At 36.2% G+C, this 19,084-nt stretch overlaps 1 non-coding gene across 1 annotated transcript; it reads left to right on the top strand.

Annotated features, from left to right (window-relative positions):
* The first annotated feature begins 13,190 nt into the window (after positions 1–13,190).
* On the top strand, positions 13,191–13,296 carry LOC121203803 (small nucleolar RNA R71). The gene has a single exon (XR_005898740.1). It is a non-coding gene; the product is annotated as a small nucleolar RNA R71 (small nucleolar RNA).
* The last annotated feature ends 5,788 nt before the right edge of the window (positions 13,297–19,084 follow it).

Here is a 19,084-nt window from a genome sequence, read left to right as displayed (position 1 = left end):
ATAATTGGTTGTAACAAACCAGATGGCACTTGGTGTTCAGCTTTAACTTACTGACAGATTAAACATTTCGAAACAAAATTACAGATATCTCTTTTCATTCCAGACCACCAGTAATGTTATTTCAAATCGTTATACATTTTTGTACTACCCGGATGTACAGATAAAAGACTGTTGTGAGCTTCATTCAAAATCATCTAAATCAACTCTGAATTTCTCGAAACACAAATTTGATCTCGAAATCTCAAGCAATCATCATTATGAACTTTGAATTCATAATCAGAATCCAAATCAAGCTGAGCTCGTTTTGCTGTTATCTCATTATCAACCTTTTGAGCATCAATAATCTGTTGTAAAAACAATGGTCTCGCTTTCAATTCTGCTAAAACTGAACCACCATCAGACAAAGCTAATTGAATATTCATGACACATAATGCAAACAATAATTTCTGACTTAAAGCATCAGCAATAACATTTTCTTTTCATGGATGATAATCAATAACAAGCTCGTAGTCCTTTAGCAGTTCTAACCATCTTCTCTGTCGTAGATTCAAATCTTTCTGAGTCATCAGATATTTTAAGCTTTTGTGATCAGAATATACGTGACATTTCTCACCAAACAAATAGTGACGCCAAATTTTCAATGTGAACACAATCGCAGCTAACTCAAGGTCGTGCGTTGGATAGTTCTTTTGATACAGCTTTAACTGTCTCGAGGCATAAGTTATGGCTTTGCCTTCCTACATCAAAACACAGCCTAAACCATTCAAAGATGCATCGCTAAAGATCACAAATTCTTTACCCGATTCTGGTTGTACTAATATCGGAGCTTCTGTTAATAGAGCTTTCAACTAATCAAAGCTTTTCTAGCACTTTTCAGACCATTCAAACTTTACATCTTTCTGAAGTAGTTTCATTAGCAGAGTCGCGATCATTGAAAAGCCTTTTACGAACCGTCAATAATAACTAGCAAGTCCCAGCAAACTGCGGACTTTAGAAACATTTCTCGGAGGCTTCCAATCCAAAATAGCTGAAATCTTGCTTGGATCAACTTGGATACCAGATGCCGACACAACATGTCCCAGAAAACTAACTTCTCATAACCAGAATTCACATTTGCTAAACTTCACATACAATTGCTTATCTCGCAAAGTCTGTAGCACTATTCTCAGGTATTCAGCATGTTCAGTTTCATCACGCGAGTAAATCAAAATTTCATCAATGAATATGACAACAAATCGATCTAAATACAGTCTAAAAATTCTATTCATCAAATCCATAAAAACAGCAGGTACATTTGTTAATCCGAAAGGCATAACCAAAAACTTACAGTGTTCGTACCTTGTTCGAAAAGCAGTTTTAGGAATGTCTGAATCTTTTACTCGTAACTAATAATAGCCCGATCTCAGATCTCTCTTTGAAAACATGGTAGCTCCTTTTAGCTGATCAAACAAATCATCTATCTGCGGTAAAGGATATTTGTTCTTGATCGTCACTTTACTGAGTTGTCGATAGTCGATGCACATTCTCATAGTTCTGTCTTTCTTTTTCACGAACGAAACTGGTGCACCCCAGGATAAATAACTCGGTCATGTGAAACCTCTATTTGTCAATTCTTGCAACTGAGGTTTCAACTCTTTTCATTCAATCGGTGCCATTTTGTATAGAGCTATCGATATCAGAGTAGTCCTTGGCTTTAATTCAATACCAAATTCAACCTCTCGAATTGGTGGTAAACCCGGTAACTTATTAGGAAAAACATCTGGATATTCACAAACAACTGACACTGATTCAACCTTCTTTTCAGTCACTTTCGTATCAAGAACATAAGCTAAATAGGCTTGCAACCCTTTCTCACATATTTCTGAGCTAACATCATTGAAATCACAACTGGCAATCCATTCAAAACATTTGATTCAATTCGAATAATCTCATTACTCTAACATTTCAAATCAATCATCTTTCGTTTGCAATTTACAACAGCATCATGCAACGTTAACTAGTCCATACCCAGGATTATGTCAAACTTGTCAAATGGTAACAACATCAAATCAGCAGGAAAGCAATTACCCCGAATCATCAATGGACAATTCTTGCACACTTTATCAACAAAAACATGCTTTCCTAAATGGTTCGATACTCTAATTACAAATTCAGTAGACTCTACAGGCAAAGTCTTACTATTCACTAAATTCATGCATATATAAGAATGCGTTGATCCAGGATCTATCAATGTAATCAGAAAAGTATCGTAAAGAGTAAATGTACCCGTAATCACATCTGGAGACAAACCAACCTCACGTGCTCGAATGGCATAGGCTCTAGCAGGTGCATGAGCCTCAGATCCAACAGCGGTATCTTTAGTCCCTCTTTGACTACCACTTACATTTCTCGTATTTCTGGGAGGTCTACCTCTAGCTGTAGTGTTACTCGGCCTCATGTTCTGAGCATTATCTTTTTCAGCTAACTCTGGGCAATCTTTTATAAAGTGATCTCGTGAACCACAACTGTAACAAGCTCTATTATTACTTTTCCCCCAACAATCACCAAAATGTCATCTTTCACATTTTTGACACTCAGGCTTAACATCTTTTATTTTACCAACTCTCGATACCGATGTGGTTTGAGCTTTAGGATTAATGTATTGCTTCCCTCGATCTCTACTCTGATATCCCGTTGAAGCTGTCGATCGATTAAAGAAATCTCTTGATTTCTTCTATGAGGAATGATAAGATTTATTCATCGATCTCTTCCTCAAATCTCTCGCCTCTATATCAACTTTTCTCTTTTTTTGCTGAGGTCCTTGGCTTTACAAGCCCTCTCAACCAGTACTAGAAATTCTTTCAGCTCAAGTATCCCGACTAACAGCTTTATATCTTCATCAACAAATCTTTACACATGATCTCTTTAGTAGACACATATTCTCAAGCATATTTGCTTAGACGTACAAATTATCTTTCATATTCAGTAATGGTCATCCGGCCTTGTTTCAATTCCAGAAACTCTTTATTTTTCTGATCATGGAATCCCTGGCTTATGTACTTCTTCCGAAACTCAGTCTGAAAGAATTCCCAGGTAACTCACTCCCTAGAAACTACCAATGTCAACGTTTTCCACCAGTGATATGCATTATCTCTAAGCAAAGATACTACTCATTTAATACATTCGTCTAGAGTATAGGACAACTCATCTAATACTCAGATAGTATTCTTAAGCCAAAACTCAACCCTCTCGGCATCATCATCAACCGTAGCCCGAAACTCTTCAGCCCCGTGTTTACAAATCTTATCAACAGTTTACTCAATCAAATCGGATCTATTACTTGTGGCACAACCAGAACTTGTTGAGGAACAGGTGGGGTGGAGTTTGTTAAGCAGCCGGATTCATTCGAACGAACTCCATGAAACACTTAGTCATCATTTGGAATAAGGCTTGCTTAGCCTCTCCTCCCTGACTACTAGATACTTGCGTTGCCCCTTGAATAGGAGCGGGCACATTTCTCTGAACATCATCAGCTATCGCTCGTTCGGGATCCATTCGCTATATGAAAAACACATTTAAACTGTCAGGAATCACCACACTATCGCAATTCATATATATGGCATGTATCGCTAGACTCTCACATGATACGTTAGTCCTAGAATTGACTAAACCGTAGCTCTGATACCAATTAAATCTAACATTCTTAACCCATGTCCTTTTTCGGATTAGGGTTAAAGGCATTACCGGACATATCAAAATATTTTACGAACAATTCATATACATCATTCTCAAATCATAATCAAACATCAACATCAAGTCCCTTACATAGGTCTACGAGACCTTAAATATGTTTTAGAAAGGGGTTGGGACTAAACCAAATGCATGCAAAATTTTTTAACACTTAAACATTTTTCAAAGATATACAGGTCAAACACCCGTGTGAACAGGCAGTGTGCCTCAAACGGTATAAGACATGTCTGTGTGTCTACGCCGTAGCGAAACAAGGCATAAATACTGACTTCACCACACGACAATAAGACACACCCATGTACCTTGCCCATGGTCAAGATTGACTTCGGGCACACGGCCAATCACACACCCGTGTGTCTAGCCCATGTGCTAAGGCTTGTGCCTCACATGGCCACCAGACACGCCCGTGTGTCCAGGCCTTCCTCGAGACTGACTTGTATAACTAAACTACAGTAGGCACACGGTTGAGACAAACGCCCGTATGCTGAACCGTATGGGATGAAATTAGGCTTGGTTTAAGCAACACTTCCCACCTATCTCAAGCACTTAAAAACCACAACATTTTAGCATTATTGCATACATTTATAGGCAAACAATTCACCCATTTTGTATATGTTTCATGCCGTTCAAATACCCTCGAATTCACTACCCAAACTCAGAACTAAAACATACCTAATCAATGTACCAAAATCATCATAGCTACATAAGTTTCAAATAAATAAGCTCATCATTTTATCACATACTTCATACCACAAAACTAGCCAATTCAACACTCCATATTCAAACCATCACATGAACATTATATACATCATATGATTTACCTATCAAACACATTATTTAGGCCAACTTAAAAGGCCATACATACCAACATTTACAAGCCAAATCTCAAGGCTAGATATTCACATCACAAAGCATACTAAATACTTCTAGCCTATCTATGCCATATACCATATATACAACTCTCAAAATGGTACCAAAATAGATATCCGATAGTGTTAGTGAGTCGCTGATGATCTCTGGATCCGAGCTAGCTTTATAACACTGTAAAACAAAGAACATTTCACACAGTAAGCTTTAAAGCTTAGCAAGTTTGTACCATAAATAATCAACAGTTTATAATATACGAAACATCAATTAATAAACACTTAGTAATTCACAATTCATCCATCAATTCTATTCTATCTCATTTAATATGTTCATAAAAATTCATCAAGCTTCATACACATAGTATCATCTACCACATAGGTATCGAACATACCCGAACTTTCCCATATTTATTCGTTTCATCCTCACCTCTCTTCCAAATACATTCATTCATCCGAAATTCTTTCCATGCTTTAAGAATTCGCACACTTAGTGCCATTCCAATAAACCAAAGCTATCTCGGTATCGCACACTTAGTGCCTCATATAGCCGAAGCCATTCCAACTCGCACACTTAGTGCCATTTGTAGCCGAAGCTATTTCGAACCGCACACTTAGTGCCGAACATAGTTTATTATCATCATGCTCAAACTGTAATCAAATATTTATACAATTTATGCATTATCATAGCATTAAAACATAACTATAACATCATTTATCACGTACGAACTTACCTCGTACTCGAAATTGATTATTCGGATCGTTTACTCGATAATCTTCAATTTTCCTCGATCTAAATCCGAATTCCTCTTTTCTTGATCTAGATGTATTCAAAATTAATCCTTTTAATCACTAACACATTCAATTTAATACACAAACACATATTTGGGCATTTTTGCACTTTAGCACCTAAAATTACACATTTTGACATTTTAGTCCTTATTACACAAAACACCAAATATATAAAATTCATCAAAACCATACGTTAACCAAATTTTCCTATGGTCCCTATCAGCCTATATTTATCATTTATTTCACATTTTAGTCCATCAATTTCTCATTTTCACAATGTAATCCAAATTATTCAAATTCATCAAAAGTCCCAATACAAAACATAGTAATCTAACACATATCTTTCATTTCAGCCATCTAACTTCATAAAACTCAGTTTATCAATAATGGCATAACTCAAAATCATCAACAATTTCCAAAATTCATACATGGGCTTGATAGTATACAAAGCAACGATCACAAAAACGTAGAAATCATCAAAAACTGAGCAAACACATACCCGAATTAAGCTTTCATAGTGCTGAAACCCTAAATGGCCATGTACCCTTTTCTTTCTTCTTTATTTCGGCAAAGATGAAGAAATAATGAACAAATTTTTACTTTGGTTTTATTTAATTAACCTTTATTTTGCTAATTACCTTTTTAACCTTATTAATATCATATACAATCCACTAATTAATGCCCATCCATGACATTTCATGAATTCAATGTCCAAGCTCAATAACAATCATTTAAACGTATATTAAAAGCATATCAGTCATACAACCACCGTCAAGTCAGTTAAAACATAGTCATACGATCACAGTCAAATCGGTCAAATTCATATTCTAAGTCAGCCATTTACCCACAAGGGCAAAACAGTCATTTTACCCTACATGGGTATTTCGATAATTTTACACAATAAGTTTATTTGGGTAATTTTACAAATCGAGGGTATTTCAGTAATTTTACAAACTAGGGTATTTTAGTAATTTTACAATTGGGGGTCGTAACGACCCAACAGATGGTCTACCGTCGCCTCGAGTGACTTAAGTAACCTAAACAGACATAACGGTGTAAGTGGGCCTAAGGCCCATTATTCGACCCAAGTGGGCACACACTCGTGTGGCCCATTTAGCCCAGAAACAGCCACAGCTATGCGAACATCATAGTCCAAATAACACTTACCACATCACATACATTTATCCGTGTGGGGCCAACGAGCCCATTGGGCCCACATGGCCTATTTAGAATAATAAGGCCTAGAACAACCCAAGACCACGAGAGCGCTCGTGGTGGCCTCTACAGTCTAACTCCCATGTCTATGGGCTCGGTTCACCTCACGATGATTCCACGCCCATGTGGCATCATACGCCATATTTTTGGCTTTTTGGCGATCTACAGTCTTAGCAGTGTAAACAAGACATACTTTCGGCTTTCAAACGATTATCGAATACCGTATACAAATACACACGCTTTAGGCTTTTCAGCCAATCGTCAAACATAGCATACGGTTACACACCTAATCACATAAAGTACTAAGAATTCTCGAGCACCAAAACCTTGATTGAAAGGTCAACTATGACTTGCCTACTTAATCCAAAGTTTGGTGCAGTCACCCTTTCGCAACCTAGCTGAAAGTCCCGAACCACTAACACCTTATGTCACTTAAACTTGGGGGCAAAGGCTACGCGTCCACTCCCAGTCTGCACCACTATCATCACTTTATTACTAGAACCCCATTTGCTCATTGAGAGTTCTAGAAACAAACCAAGTAAACAATATCCGAATGATAAGAGAGGGAGAATTCGGCATGTAAGAGAGAGGAATTATTTGGTTATATTCTGTACAAGAAGAAAGCGAATAGATGTCCCTTAAAAGCAACAAAAAGAAACAAATGTACTTACCAATCTGATGGATAAATATTGCTACACCGAAGTCTGAGTAAGAGAGGGAAAAAAGTTAAAAGTGATTGGTCAACGGTCTTAGACTACCAAACAAACGATGGAGTAGAGCTAGGAAGGGAATGCATACATTTAGTTTACGGGGAAAGAAGAAAGATATGAAGCGTTGGCTACTAAAGATAACCTGAAAATAAAAATCAAGGTGAGGGAAAACACTGCAATCGACCAAGGGTGGAGAGGAGGAGAAAGAGAAGGGATTTTGACTATTAAAAGAGAAGAAAAGAAGAGTAAGGGTATTCGGCCAAGTCTTCGAAAACAGAGGTGAGTTAAGAGCACAAGAGTGATTCGACAAGACTAAAAGAATTTGGGTTCAGTAAACAAAGAAATTGAGAAGAAGGGAAAAGAAATAATATTGAAGGTATTCAAAATCGAGAGAGAACCAAAAATGTAACATGCATGAAAGAGAGGAAAAACAAAGAAAGCCCTAAATGATCAATTCTACTTAGGCTTTAGCACCCAAAACTTGAATGTCCCCTCACAACACAATTGGCAAAAATAAACACTTCATTGAGCAATCCAAGATTCGAATCCCCAGACCTCCTTGCCACACTTGTACCGCCACTTCTACTAGACCACATGCTTTCTTGTGTCACATTTCCACCACAACCATTTATAAAGCCTACCTACTAGAGCTAAGGATCACTTAAGAGCAAAATTAAAATTTTTGTTAAAGCTAGGGCTTAAACTCAAGACTTCTCAGGCACTCCCAAACACTCCCAATTCATTTAACCAACACACCAACCACACAATTGTGATATTTCTTACACACATAAACTTTTATGTGCAGCCTCCTAACGGCTCCCCTACATAAGGCCCTCTCCTACTAGGCCCAAATTTAGGGCATTAGAATTCACCCCTCCTTAAAGAAATTTCATCCTTGAAATTTCCAACTAATAGGGTAGTCGTGTAACAACTACACCACTACGCTGCCACTGTGCACTCTGGTCCCAATTTACTAACACACTGTAACTAGAACTTGAAACCTCACATACACACATCCAACACACCTAACCAGTAAAGCAAGCAAATATATATCACACATGCATACAATTTCTATAACAAATCATCATATTCAAACATCCAGAATAAATACCAAATCTAAATACTGTCCAATATCTAAAGACACCACAGTATTTCTATCCATTACATTTCGGTGAAAACAAGCAATAGTTTTAGAATGACTTACAAAATTGGCGCTAGAGACTCAGTAAACCACACTTTCAAGAAAACATTTAGAAATAAAGAAACATTTTGAATACTCCAAATCTTTTCAAATCCTTTGAAATAATTCTTTTAGAACTTCAATTTTAAAACCCAATCCATAGCCAAGTTTTGTAAACTTGGCTCTGATATCTCTAAATGTAACACCCCAAACCTGGCCTAGACGTTATGGCCGAATCTGGTGTGTCACATTGGAGTGCTTTTCGAAAACCTACTCTAGCTGATGAAAACCCGTTTGGAAATTTTAAAGCCTCTTTGTTAGAACTCAAATCATTCTAGCTATTTGTTATTCACTTTAAATCGTCATTACTTGTAAAACCCTAATTGTTGCGAAAGCATTTTAAAACTGTTGCGGAAACGCAGTGTTTAGAAAACAGTTATCATTTTGGAAAAAAAATCGCGTTCTACTTTTAACAGATATAATTCATGATAAACAAAAATCCCAAATTAAAAGCTAGAAATTTAAAGGGCCTTATTACAAAAATTAAAAACCCAAAACGAAATCTAAACCATAAATAAAGTCCAAAGCATAATAAGACTGCAGTCGTGTGACCATCTCCGAGTCCTCGTAGCACTGATCCTCCTAATGCTGGGGATTAATGTACAGTTAAAACAAATGGGTGAGTTTATGAAAACTCAGTGTGTAATCCCCTAACAGACAACAAAAATTAGAATATGAAAAACAATCTGGGCTTTAGCCCTATACAGTATCAGTACAGTCTGGGTCTTAGCCCTATACAATAACAGTGTGGGCCTAAGCCCAATACAGTATTAGTACAGTGTAATGCAATTATGCATCCCACCCAGCCAGTACACCAATGTGGGGATATAAATCGACCCACCCAGCCAGTACACCAATATCGCAACAAAGCTGCCAGTAATAATAATACAGCATAGCTGCCAGAAACAGTAAATGTGGCAAAGCCACCAGTAACAGTGAATGTGACATGGTCACTGGTACAGTACTACCTCCATATCAAAATCCTAAACCCCATGCAATTCCATGCTCAATCATCACCCGTGTATGTAAATGGTCATGCTCAGTAACAATCATTCAAACATATATTAAAAGCATATCAGTCGTACAACCACTATCAAGTCAGTTAAAACATAGACAAATGATCACAATCAAATTGATCAAATTCATAGTCTAAGTCGATCATTTACCCACAAGGGCAAAATAGTCATTTTACCCTACAGGGGTATTTTGGTAATTTTACACTACAAGGGTATTTGGGTAATTTTACAAACTAAGGGTATTTTAGTAATTTTACAAATCGGGGATATTTCAGTGACTTTACAATCTGGGCTCTTAACGACCCAACAGATGGTCCACCGTCGCCTCGAGTGACTTAAGTAACCTAAACAGACATAACAGTGTAAGTGGGCCTAAGGCCCATTACTCAGCCCAAGTGGGCCTACACACTCATGTGGCCCATTTAGCCTAGAAACAGCCATAGCTATGCCAACATCACAGTTCAAACAACACTTACCACATCACATACATTTATCAGTGTGAGGCCCACAAGCCCATCGGGTCCACACGGCCCATTTAACCCAACGAGGCCCAGAACAGCCTAAAACCACAGAGCGCTCGTGGTGGCCTCTACAATCTAATACCTATGTCCGTGGGCTCAGTTCACCTCACATACGATTGCACGCCCATGTGGCATTATACGCCATATTTCAAGCTTTTCGGCATTTCGCTGATCTACAGTCATAGCAGTGTAAACAACACATACTTTTGGCTTTCAAACGATTATCGAATACCACATACAAAAACACACGTTTTAGGCTTTTCAGTCGATCATCAAACATAGCATACGGTAACATACCTGATCACGTAGAGTACTAAGAATTCCCGAGCACCTAAACCTTGACTCGAATGGTCAACTGTGGTTTGCCTACTTAATCCAAAGTTTTGTGCAGTCACCCTTCCGTAACCTGGTAGAAAGTCTCGAACCGCCGACACCCTACATTGCTTAATCTTGGGGGCAAAGGCTTCGCGTCCACTCCCAGTCGGCACCACTATCATCACTTTATTGCTAGAACCCCCTTTGCTCATCGAGAGTTCTAGAAACAAACCAAGTAAACAACATCCGAACGATAAGAGAGGGATAATTCAACATGTAAGGGAGAAGAATTATTTAGTTATAATTCGCACAAGAAGAAAATGAATAGATATCCATTAAGAGCAACAAAAAGAAACAAACGTACTTACTGATTTGATAGATAAATATTGCTACACCAAAGTCTGAGTAAAAGAGGGAAAAATAGTTAAAAGCAATTGGTCCACGGTCTTAGACTACCAAACAAACGATGGAGTAGAGCCAGGAAGGGAATACATACATTCGGTTTATGGAGGAAGAAGAAAGATATAAAGATTTGGCTACTAAAGCTAACCTGAAAATAAAAATCAAGGTGAGGGAAAACACTGCAATCAGCCAAGGGTGAGAGAAGAGGAGAAAGAGAAAGGAGTTCGACTGTTAAAAGAGAAGAAAAGAAAAGTAAAGGTATTCGGCTAAGTCTTGGAAAATAGAGGGGAGTTAGGAGCATAAGAGTGATTCAACAAGACTAAAAGAATTTGTGTTCGATAAACAAAGAAATTGAGAAGAAGGGAAAAGAAATAATATTGAAGGTACTCAAAATCGAGAGAGAACTAAAAGTGCAACACGCATGAAAGAGAGGAAAAACAAAGAAAACCCCAAATGAACAATGCTACTTCGACTTTAGCACCCAAAATCCCTAAAACTCGATTACCCTAAACTACCAAAGCAAATTCGGTACATGAGCACCCTACTTTCGGCAACAACCTTCCCCATTTCAAATTCCCTGATTTTTTCCTTGAATTAAGCCACCAACCGAGTTTGAATTATAATTAAACTCCTTCATCCAAATCCTCCTCCCTTGAAACACTCATGACGAAGTCAAGTTCCCCATCAACAATATTTTACTCAAACACCACCACCTCACAACACAATTGGAAAAATAAACACTTCATTGAGCAATCCAAGATTCGAATCCCAGACCTTCTTGCCACACTTGTAACGCCACTTCCACTAGACCACATGGTTTCTTATATCACATTTCCACCACAACCATTTATATAGCCTACCTGCTAGAGCTAAGGATCACTTAAGAGCAAAATCAAAAATTTTGTAAAAGCCAGGGCTTGAACTCAAGACTTCTCAGGCACTCCCAAACACTCCCAATTCACTTAACCAACACACCAACCACACAATTGTGATATTTCTTGCACACATAAACTTTTATGTGCAACCTCCTAGCGGCTCCCCTACACAATGCGCAATCCTACTAGGCCCAAATTCAGGGCATTACATTTTGATAAGGGCATTACATTTTGATAAGGGCATTAAATTGATACTAGCTCCTAAATCGCATAGAGCTCTATTAAAATGAATACTCTTTATTTCTCTTGGAATAGTGAAACTTCTCGGGTCTTTCAACTTTTGAAGTACTTATCTTGAAATAATCACACTATAGGAAGCACTAAAATTAACTTATTCTTCTACCTTGATTTTCTTACGCGTTGTCATCGTCTCCTTTAAAAGTTTGGTGTATTTGGGAACCTCCTCAATTAGCTTGATTAAAGGTAGGTTAACATTTAAAGTTTTAAATAGATTTAGAAAACTTACAAGTTCATCCTCGTCCTGCTTCTGTCTTTCTTCTAATCTTGTTAGAAATGGGACTTTCGTGATTTCGGCATCTTTATATATCTCTTTTCCTGTCTCAACCGCTGATGCCTTCTCTTCTTCTGATTCAAGTCTGTTTTCTACTTTCATGGATTTGTCTTGAGTTTCATCAGTATTATCCACAATTACCTCCAGAGTAAGTATTTCTGGGCTACTCAATACCTTGCCTGATCGGAGTGCTATAGCTTTCACATGCTATTTTCCTTCTCTCTGTGGATTATCTTCCATGTTACTGGGAATGTCTAAGCCAATTTATCTTTTGATATCACACATAATACTCATCAATTGGCTCATTTGATCTTCGAACTTAGTCAATGTTCATATTGAGTTGGTGTACTCAAATTGCACTTACTTGACACTTATTCTCGTTGACTACATCTCCCCCTCAATTCTATCCAGATGTTGACCACATGCAGTATGGTCATTTGGGTTGGTTTTGTCCTGGGGTTTCTATAAATAAAGGTTAATTAGTATTTTTAACTTGATTTAAATTGTTACCTCTTCCTTGGTTTCCTTCCTATCTCCAGTTCGGCCAATCCCTTCAGCCGGGATTATATGTGTTTGAATAAGGGTTTCCACCCATATTCCTAATGTAATTCACATCCTCGGTAGGATTTTTGATATAATGGAAGAGAGGCTTGTCTCCTTCATACATAGACGATGCAGAAGCATATTCAATATGGTTTAATCTATCCATTATCTGCTAATACTTATCATCCTCTTAAATAGCTTTGACTGTAACGATTTTCTAGCCATATGTGAAACGTTCAGCTGGCCACTGACAGGAGTTTAATGTCATATTTTCAATAATTTTGTATGCATCCTCGAACATCCCGTTCATATGAGCTCCTCCTGCTACTCTGTCTAGTCCAGATCGTATGTTTGCATCCAACCTATTGTAAAATACCTACAGTCGCTTCCACTCAGGAAATTTGTGGTGCAAACATTTTTGAATCAACATTTTGAAGCATTCCCATGCCTCATAGAAACCTTCTCCTTCCATCTATCTAAAGATTGCAATCTCTCTTCTTAGCCGAACTGCTTTGCTAATCGGGAAAAACTTTCCAGCGGGTTCATCCCATGTTGTGATAGATCTTAGTGCCTGCAAGTCTAACCAAGAAAAAGTGTTAACAATCAAAGAAAAGGGGAACAAACAAAGACGAATAGATCATCAGTGACCCCATTATACTTAAAAGTATCACAAAGTTGGAGAAACCATTTCAAATGCTAATTAGAGTCCTCTACCATAATGCCCCTAAACTGCAGATTATTTTGGATCATTTGTATCATCATTGATTTGATTTTGAAACTATTAGTTGTAATCACTAGCCTTGTTATACTCTTATGAACCACGTCTAAGATTGGTAGGGCATAATCCCTTATAGTCCTCTCATTTTGTGCCATTTGCACGTTTAAAAGTAACATATAATGACATTCAAGGCACAATCCAAGCTTTATTATACAATATTCTAATAATAACATAAAAAAGAAATTATATCCACTTAAGCATAGGCAATTCATCAAGTTTAAAGGTTTGAGATATAAGTTCAGGAGTTATTAACATCCTTAGCCTGTGTCACGAAATTGAAAGTAGTTTCTAACTTTCGCTATTCTACTCTCTACGTTGCGACATTGGCTCTCTCATGTGGCGACATAGCTTCTAGTATTGACCCGAAATGCCTTCTAATGGTCTTCTACACACTCACGAAGTACATTAGCTCTCCTTTAGGCCTCATTCGACCCTTAAGGTCAATAAAAGACTCGATGTGCACATTTTATTAAAAGTAAGTAAAACTAAAAATACCTAACTAAAACATAACGAAAATGCTTGTATTCAAGCTCCTTAAATGTGAAAACTAGATTAATTCACTACACCAAGTTATAGCAAATCAATTCTATAATTAATAAAATAAAGTGGATTATTTTGGGCCTTAAAATGCCCACATGCAAAACGTTGCATGGGTTCGGGATGTTTTCATCTTACATTCAAGCCCTTTGGGCTTGGCCCAACTCAAGACCTTTGGGTTGGAGAATTCAATACCAACAAAGCTTTGGTGTGATAATAAAGTTACTCTTCATATTGCATCAAGTCTAGTCTATCATGAGAGAACAGAACACATTGAAGATGGTTATCACTTCATTCATGAAAATATTCTTGAGAATTTTGATTTCTACTAGTTATGTGAGGATAGTAGAACAACTCACTAGCTTATTTACAAAAGAATTAAATGGGAAAATTTGATTGATTATCTATATAAAAAGCTAGCCATGATCAACATTTATTCTCTAGCTTGAGGGGGAGTCTTATAGATTGTAAATAGTCGATTCTTAGTGTAACACCCCATACCCATATTCAACGCTGGAATAGGATACGAGGCATTACCGAACTTACATCGCAAGCAAGCATACCAATCGAGTCATAAATTTGCATCCAAATTAAAACCATTTGTATTCAATCATAAAGTCGCTAATACGAGCATACAAGGCCCAAAACATGCTTTGGAAGTGGTCCTGGAGTAAAACGATAACTTATGTAACACCCCTAACCCGTATCCATCGTCGGAATAGGGCTACAACGCATTACCAATCAAATACAGCATACAACATACATTTCTCATACATAAATCCATTATCACATAAACATTAATCAAACATAAACATATTGCCCTTTATAAGGTTCTACGAGACCTTAAAACATGCTTGGAAGAGGTTCAGGACTAAACCAATAACATTTAAAAACTTTAGGAAACTTAGAAAATTTTCATGCATACAGGGTTCACACGCCCGTATCAACAAGCCGTGTGACCAGACATGCCCGTTGTCATAGGTTGTGTGGAAACAAGGCATACATACTGACTTGCATCACACGGCTAGAGACGCGCCTATGTACCATGACCATGTGAAATCTGGAGGGTATATTGACTTGGCCACACGGCCAGCCACACGCCCATGTGCCAGCCTGTGTGTCTAAGCCGTGTAACTCTCTAACTTGTTTAACTAAGATTCAGGGGCCACACGGTTGATTCACATGCCCGTGCGCTTAACCACGTGGCACGAAAATAGGCTTGATTTAAGCCATTATTCCCACATATCATTCATGTACCTAAAAGCATTCATTTGGCATCATTTTTACATACAATAGGCAACCTAAAATGACCATTTCATGCACATTTCATGCACATTCCATGCCATTTAAATTCCATCCATTTCACTACTCAAATCCATAACCAAAATCATGCCAAAACAATATGCCATAACCTTAACTTCTATATGCATTTTCTCACCATCTTATTAACTATTGGATGCCTCAATACATATCAATTCATCATCTTAAAACCAATTCAAAATATGTCATTTCTCAACCATGACACATCATTGATAATTAACCAAATCAATTAACCATCTAGCAAACACATGAATCCATACTAAACTTGCCAAAACATAAGTTATTATATACATCACATATCACTTACCAAATTCATAAATCTAGCAAACTCAAATGGCCAAATACACACCAACATTTACACTATATACAAGCCAAATCTCATGGTTATATCATAACTCAAAACATATCATCATATCACTAGCCTATACATGCCATATACCATATTTACAAAGCATCCAAAAGTACCAACAAGTAGTTGATAGTGTGATGACGGTTCCTAATGATCCCCGATGTCCAAGCTAGCTTCGATAATCTATAAAATAGGGAAAGAACACAAAGTAAGCTTTAAAAGCTCAGTCATCCATATACAAATAAAATTACCACATGATTCAACACAATTTCCATCAAATAGGGCAACTATGAATAAGCACATATAAGTTCATAAACCTTTCCCAATGTATATATATTCAATATCACATGTGAATTCATCAAATACTTCCCTTTTCAATACTCGTATGAATCTCTATAACAGCCCGATTTAGACCCTAATCAGAATGGTAGTTTCGGGACCATGAATCCGAGTCAAAAAAATATTTTAAAATTATTTTTTGTGTTTATTTTGTGTGAATTTATATCTGTGAAATTTTCGTAATTTAATTTTTTCGTTTAGGTGTCCGATTAAATAAAAGGGCTTAATCGCATAAATTGAAAAGTGCATAATTTATTTTGTAAAGCGCTTAATTGTTGATGGCTTTCTCCACGGGAGTAGTTATGATGAAATTAGCCCAATTTATATGGTTTTGGATGGTAATGGGTAAGATATAAATGATTTTATAATTCATTAACTAAGGTTATTTTTGTAAACTAAAATATTATAACATATCTAATATAAAACAAAAAATAAAGCTTACATACTTGTTTTAATAGTTCTTCATTGCCAAATATAAACTAAAATAAAAATAAAAGAAAGAAATTTAGGGTTCGGCCTATTGGGAGCTTAATCAAGGTTCGTTTACTAGCCGGTTTTTAATAATTTCTACGTTTTTGAGATCGTTGCTTAGTAATCTTCAAGACCCATGCTTTAATTTCTGATTTTGATGAATATTTTCAGTTGTTCCATTTTTGATAACTTGTGATTTTTGTTGTTTGATGATGAAAAATAGAAGATATGTTTTAGATTAACATGTTTTGTATTGGAATTTTTGACGATTTTGAGTAATTAGGACTTAATTGCAAAAATAATAATTTCAGGGACTAAAATGTGAAATAAATTGAATACATGGACTTTTTTGAGAGTGGGTAAAATTTGGCCAAACATATATATAGGGAAATTTTGTGTATTTTTTGTTTTGTGCAATAGGGACTAAATTACAAAAATTGTAAATGTTAGGGCTAAAATGGTAATTTGCCCATTTATGTGTTTTTGGACTTAATTGAATGAAAATATGTTTGAATTAGCTTAATTTGAATATGTTTAGAATAAGAACCAAAGAAATAGGATTTGGATCGGGGAAAAATGAAAGTTGTCGACTAGCAGCTCGGTCCTATTTTACGAAATCCGTGGTAAGTTTATAAGAAAATAGACATGTTTATTACTAACTTAATGTTCTATTTACTTGCTGTTTTGAAATGTTAGAAACTAAATAGATTATGGCTGAATATGACTAAATGTGGCTATTACACTTCCGAGTTCAAATCGACCGAGTTACGACATCCGAAAGCCCTGTAAGAACCTTAGGAATAGCTAGGATACATATGTCATGACATAGGATTCCGATATATGTGTGCGAGTAAGTCCATGGCATCGATTTGGGATTTTCATATGTGTTTACGAGTAAGACCCTGTCTGGGACAGTGGCATCGATATGTGGTTACATGTAAGACCACGTTTGGGACATTGGCATTGTACAATTTATGTAATCATCCGAGTGTCCTATCCAATTCTGAATGGTTCATTAGGCAAAGGTAAACCGCATACGAATTGTATAATACAAGCTAAATGGACAGGTTTGAGTTAATTTGATATTTACTTAAGACAAGGTAAGAAAGTGTTATAGTTGTGTGCTATAAATCAAATATAAAGCAAATGAGGAATCCATGTGTATTTTGATATGTGTATTCGACTTGTGATGAATAATTTGTGTGGTATTGAAATTCATTTATTATGTGTATATGTATACTTTGTGAATTCGGCTATTTAGATATAAATTATACATGGGACGACTTTTGATGATTCATGGAGTAAATGGATATATGGTTGTTATGGCTGTTAGGCTTGGAAATGGAAGTTGATTTATAATGTATTAGGTGATTATATATGTATTCGGCTTAGTTAGTGAATAATGTTAATGCATTTCGTTTGGTTAATAAAAATCAAATATGTTATTGAGTAGTTACTGCGTATAACTTACAAAGCTGTGGTAGCTTACTTTGGGTATTACGTTACTCTGTTTTATAGATTTTGAAGGCAAGCTGCAAGCTCGGGGATTGTCAGCCAAGTTCTTCACACATCTATAGCTTTGGTACCTTTAAACTAAACTTGAATTATGGCATGTATAGGCTATATTGAAGTTAATTATTTTGAAAATGAATGTATAATAGCCATGCAAAAATGGCTTAATTATTTTGCTTGATTTTGGGTTTCGGTTCAATTAAGGTTTAGTACTATTTTGATCTAGGTGCCGTGTGCTATGAATATTTATGAAATGCGTTATATGATCATATATTAAGGTGGGTTATGACCTTGTTTGGAGAATGGTAGAATTGGCCATAAGCATGATTAAATGGTTTGGTCAATGTTTTGCATAGATGAAACCTATATGAATTTGATATATTTGGTCATAAAATGGAATTGAATATGATGGTTAAGTTTGAGTTGTGATTTGACAATGCCTATGAATATATGTTTATGACAGTTTGTTTGATTTGTTGGTGCATGGGATTTAATATTACATGTTTAAGTTGATACTATGATTTTGCTATTAAATAGAGTCATGACTAGTAATAAACGGACCATAGCTTAAAATGTCTGAACGGTGGCCGTATTGATCTTTTTGTTACAAATGAAGTTATTTGAAATGGTTTTGATCAAATTTTGACTTGGCAATTAAATATATAAATAATCATGCATGTGGAATTGACTTGATATATAATTTATCTTAAAGTGTACATGCTTATAAACATAGACTTGATAATGTCTAATGATGTGTTCGGTTATGCATGAATAAAGAATATATATTGTGTTATAATGAGTTTTACATTAATAAGCTAAAAATGCTAGTTATGAGTAAGAAAAATATATATATTCGGTATATGTTTTAATATGTATATTAAATAAGTATTGATTCTTAAGATGGGCGAATAAGGTTAGAAATGAATGAATGTTAGGCATCATGGATAATGTACATACATTCGGTTAAATGAAATGAAAATGGCAAA

The sequence above is a fragment of the Gossypium hirsutum genome, chromosome A07 (assembly GCF_007990345.1).
Source record: "Gossypium hirsutum isolate 1008001.06 chromosome A07, Gossypium_hirsutum_v2.1, whole genome shotgun sequence".
Lineage (NCBI taxonomy): Eukaryota > Viridiplantae > Streptophyta > Magnoliopsida > Malvales > Malvaceae > Gossypium > Gossypium hirsutum.
This window is presented reverse-complemented; position numbering and strand designations above follow the sequence as displayed.